Source organism: Mandrillus leucophaeus, unplaced genomic scaffold (genome assembly GCF_000951045.1).
Source record: "Mandrillus leucophaeus isolate KB7577 unplaced genomic scaffold, Mleu.le_1.0 Scaffold217, whole genome shotgun sequence".
Taxonomy (NCBI): Eukaryota; Metazoa; Chordata; class Mammalia; order Primates; family Cercopithecidae; genus Mandrillus; species Mandrillus leucophaeus.
The window spans coordinates 1,279,588-1,285,266 of NW_012102221.1; the positions used below are offsets into that span (position 1 = coordinate 1,279,588).

The window sequence follows — 5,679 nt, forward strand, 5'->3', positions numbered from 1 at the left end:
ACGTGTTTCCAAAGTGGGGGACACCATTTTATATTCTCAACAAGGAATGAGAATTCCAGTTTCTACACATTCTTGTCAACATCTGTTACTGTATTTGACATGAGCTGGGGATATTTTTAAAATTTTTATTTATAGTCTGTATGTGCTTATTAATTGTGTAGCCTTAGACTACCTGCTTGGCCTCTCTGAGTTTATGTTTTTTCATTTGTATCTGTACAGGATTTTCTGGAGGATTACATATAATTATACATAGTTTCTGCCACCCATAGCTACTTAAAACTAGAGATTATCAATAGATTTATTCTCTATCTAGTTTCATGTTCTTTGGGGCTTTAAACGTTATCACTCATTGTGAAGATTCTCAATTATCTGAATTTTCCATTTTTCATTGTCAGGCCTATAGCCACAGGAGGAGGGACACCATATACATTTTTACTATTGAGCTCTGTATCATTATACCTATACTGTGAGCACTAAATAATTGAGAGTGTGAACTTATAGGGAAAAATTGTGACTCACATATAGAAATGAGTCTTATCAAGGACTTCTTAAAAAAGTGTGCTATGAAAATGGGAGGTTACCCTTCTCTAGCAATGAGTTACTACTTTTGAAGGGACATGGTCTTGTAATATCAGTGAGAGATTTTTCCAGGTAGATCAGGATTTCCTGTCAACTGTATAAGAGACCATCTTTAACTAGGTTTACCATCATTTCTGGTAGAAAAATGTGGAAGGCCCTCATGACCTTATATTACATTGCCTTTCAAATTCAATGATGTTGGTCAAAGCACAGAAATTGAGTTGGTAACCAACTACCAGGCTCACGATTGCATATTTAAATAAGTGGTGACAACTTTAAAATAAACCTAAGTATTACTACATAAAATTTAAGTATTATAATCTGATGTAATTTAAATAAATTTAAATCGTTGTCTTTTCAAACTTCAAGGTAATTTTTATTGCATTTTCTGAGCAACGTTTTTAGCGGTTTTATTAGTGCATAATTGACATGCCATAAAATCAACACTTGAAGTTTACAATCCAATGGTTTTTAGTATATTCATAGAAATGGACAGCATGACCACAATCCAAGTTTGGAGAACTTTTATTAACTCAAAAATAAATCCTATCATCATTAGCATTCACCTCATAATCCTTCTTCCCTACAGTCTTCAGCCCTAGATATTAGGATTAATGTGCTTTCTGTCTTTATAAACTTGGCTATTCTGAATACTCTCAATACTTTATATAAATATGTGGCTTTTGTGACTGACTTCTTTCACTTAGTGTAATGTTTTCAAGGTCCATCCCTGTTGTAGCATGTATCATTATTTTTATTCCTTTTATTTTCATTTATTTGATTCAAATAATAATCCACCATATGAGCAGACCACATTTATCCATCCACTCATCAGTTTAAGGACATTTGTGCTATTTCTACTTCTTACTATTTCGGATAGCACTGCTATGAACATTCATGTACAAACTTTTGTATGGACGTATGTATTCATTTCTCTTGGCTATATACCTGGGATCGAAATGCTGGGTCATACGGTAACTCTGGGTTTAACATTGTGAGGAACTGCCAGAATGTTTCCAAAGCAGGTGGACTATTTTATATTCTCAGCAAGGAATGGGAAGTCGAGTTTCTCCACATCCTTCTTCACACACGTTGTTGTCTGTTTCTTTGGTTATAATCACCCCAGTGAGGGTGGATTTGTATTTCATTGTGCTTCTGAGTTGCATTTTTCTAATGTCTAATGATGTTGAACATCTTTTTATGTGTTTATTGGCCATTTGTGTATCTACTTTGTAGAAATGTCTGTTCAGGTTCTACCCTCATTTTTTAAATTGGATTATCTGTCTTTTTATTATTGAGCTGTAAGAGTTCTTTACATAGTGTTGGTGAATACAAGTTCGTTGTCAGATAAATGAGTTTTCAAATATTTTTTCCCATTCTCTGGATTGTCTTTTCATTTTCTTGATGGTATCAAGACATTTTTTAATTTTTAAAATTTTTAAATTTTAATGTAGTCCAATTTATATTTGTTGCTGTTGTTGCTTGTGCTTTTGGGGTGCTCTCATATTTAGGGCTATGGTAGATTTTGAGTTAATCTTTATAAACAGGATGAGCAAGGGGGTGCACACTTATTCTTTCGCTTATGTCTATTCAGTTGTCCCAGAACCATTGGTGCATGCTATTTTTTCCCCATTGATTGATTTTGGGCACTGTTGTCCAAGTCAATGAACTGTAAATGTACGAGTTTATTTGTGAACTCACAATTCTGTTCAACTGATCTACAGGTTTATCTTTTTGCCAGTGCCACAAAATCCGGATTATTGTCTCGGTCCCTTGTAAATTAGCTTATCCACTCCTGGAAAAATGTTTGAATCCCTCTGCTAAATTGCGGCAGTCCTTCCTCCCAGTGTGGCCACCTAGTCCTGCCCAAGCTGCCTCTACCACTTGGGTTGTATCAGGGAATGATGCCTTCCCCAAAGCAATATGTGACCAATGAACCACAGCTCTCAACTCAAGGGCAAATGACTCAGCTTTGTGAACTGATTGACTGGAGTAGAGAATTCCCTGCAAAGAACTTACATCATCTGGGTATTGTGCTTGGGGCTCCTGATATACAGGAACATCTTTTGAGGGTTCTTGCTGTTTTGTTTGTGAGGTTTTCCATGCCTACTGTTCCTGACGTGGAAACACTGTTCTCACAGGTTTCACTTTTCATCAGTGCTTGTGATGGGGAGCACATTCAATATGCAACAAATACTTTTACTGGGCTATGCCATCAGTTAACAAATGAATTTGTGGAAAGAAAACAGCCCCTGGGAGGACTTGGCATCCTTAGAGGAGCTAGAACAAGCTGCGGATGAATACAAACCAGCTGACCCGAATACATGCTGATTTCTGCCAGCTTTGTTTGCAGACAAAATGCTTTAAGCCTGCCCTTTCAGCATTTGACACGGTTATGACGGATGTCTGTAAAGAGAATGGAGCTGTATTAATCATATTTTCTACTTTCTGTATTTTACGATGCTTTGACATATTTGGAGTCTTGTGGACCTGGGGGTGGGGGGACTGTTAATTAGCTAATTTCCTAGAGAAGGCTAACAAGTTTCCTGTGAGCACACCTGTGGTATGCAAGCCAGCAAATCCCAAGTACATATCCACATCCGCTTTCCTTCATCAGGCTCCTGCAGCACAGGGCATTCTCCTCCTGCCCTAAATCGCCCCAGAGGAGGGTACCAGATAACTAGGGATGACCTTCATGTCCCAGAGTCTGCTGAAATTATTCAAACTATCCAATGCTACCACCGCTCAGCTTTTCTACCCTACCTCGATCATTTACTGCCTCAAAAAGGACAGTATTGGCCCTGGTCCATACTTCCCCTTCTCCCTCCTGACTGCCCCTGTGCCTCCTCCTGTGGCCCTCAGTGTGTCATGCCCCTCTCTTGGGAACCATGAGTGATAAACTAGCTTTTCTTCTATTTATTTATTTATTTATTTATTTATTGAGTCTTGTTTTGTCACCGAGGCTGGAGTGCAGTGGCGTGTTCTCAGCTCACTGCAATCTCCGCCTCCTGAACTCAAGTGATTCTCCTGCCTCAGCCTCCTGAGCAGCTGGGATTAAAGGTCTGCGCCACCACACCTGATTAATTTTTGTATTTTTTAGTAGAGATGGGTTTCAACATGTTGGCCAGGCTGGTCTTGGACTCCTGACCTCAAGTGATCTGCCTGCCTCAGCCTCTCAAAGTGCCGGGATTACAGGCATGAGCCACCATGCCCGGCCCAAACTATCTTTTCAATGGTGTTTGACTCCTGATCTACTGGCATTACCATAGCTGAATTAAAGACAAAATCCTAGGCACATTGTAAAATAGGAAACAATGATGCAAAGAACTGTTTATGTTACTCCTCTCAGGAGGGATGACCTGCACCGGCTGAAGAGTCCTTTACCTTCTGAACAAGCTGAACCCACTCTTGCCATGTCAGGTTGTCATATCATGTTGGATTGAAATCATGTTTGTTGCCCCATGAGTGTGGCAAGTCAATACATAGATATACCCATTTGCAACGGAGAAAGAGGTTTCACTGTAGGGCTGCCAAATGAGGAGACGGGAGGAAAACTCAAACTTTGTCTCCCTGAGTAGTTTAGTGCTAGGAATTTTAAGGGTTTTGGCATGGGCTGGAGTGTAGAGATCACTGATTGGCTGAATTGTGCAGGGTGAAGTCATGGGGCCAGCAGGTGAAGAAACCGTATTCTTATGCTCATTCAGGTCTTCTGTGGGGCCTTGAGACCGGTTGACCTCTATTGTCCTGCTGGAAGTCAGGATCTGCTTAAGCAGCTCTTAAGCAAAAGCTTTATGATTCCAGTGTCAGAGATCCTGTTTTAAGCAAAAGCCCTGTGATTCTAAGGTCAAATATCCTACCTATAGAAAGAGTGGGGATGCAAGTGGTCAGTCCCCAGTGCAACAGGACTTTCAGTTTCAAGGAAGTGGGTCAAAGGGCAGCCTGACAAATGCTTAATTATAACCACATTTCTGTCGAGAATTCTTGATAACTCTGTGAGGATGACTTCAGAATCACGTAAAAAGTTGATTATAGTTTTTGATTATAGTTTTTTTGATATTACTTGTCAGAGTACAATAGCTACCAAATATAGATCTCAAATTACTGGTGGATTCATTAAGCTCCTTAGCAATGCATACTATGAATTAGCACAAGTCTATTCAACCAGGAATCCCTCAGAACTCCAAAATCTGAACCTGGTAAACAAGCACAGTGAAATTATTACTTACGATAACTAAAAAAGGCTGGTGAAGCAATGCTTGTTATCTCTTTATAAGAACAACACTCAAAGGCTTACAAAGACTTTTTAGCACTATCCTTACAAGGTATGGCAAAACATGTGCAGATAGCTAGACCTTAAAAGGCAGAAAAATATGTCAAAGCGTGATAGAAGATGGCAAAATTTTTGCAAGTATTAAGCAAAAGAATGGTATGGTTAGTTTTAATAATGGCCCTGAAAATTATAATATATAACCCAGCCATGCTTCATAACACTGATCAGATGTTGAAACAGAAAGCACTTGAGGGGCCACAGAAAGCACTTGATGGGCAACTGAAAGCTGTGGATCAAGAGACTACAGTGAATCCCCAAGGTGTAACCAGGGTATGAGGTCACAAGAAGAGGATTCCATAAATGTCTCATTACAACTGAAACTAACAGACATCCTGAATGTCACAATTGAAACAAATAAATACAAGATGTGGTTATCTATTGAAAAATGGAGTCTTTTATTAAAAAACATTCTCACCAAGAAAACTCCAGATATAAATGGATCAACTGTGAATTTTTACAAATATTTAGGAAAGAAATAACCTCAGCCTCATAAAAACTCTCTCAAAGAATAGAAAAAGAAAAAATTATTCCAAACTACTATTATGAGGCAAGCACCACTTGATAGCCAACCTTAAGAAGAACATGATAAGTAAAGAAAATGATAGCCCAATATCTCTCTTAAACATAGGTAAAAAATCCTGAAGCAAAACATAAATGAATAATTTAAGAGTGATATATAAAAAGAATAATTACATTACAACCTGGTGAAATTTATATTGAAAATACAAAAGTGGCTTAACATTTAAATATCAATAAATATGACATGTCAT

The 5,679-nt window shown here is 38.3% G+C and overlaps 1 pseudogene; it reads left to right on the forward strand.

Annotated features, from left to right (window-relative positions):
* The first annotated feature begins 2,480 nt into the window (after positions 1–2,480).
* On the forward strand, positions 2,481–5,185 carry LOC105540249 (annotated as a pseudogene).
* Positions 5,186–5,679: the final 494 nt, after the last annotated feature.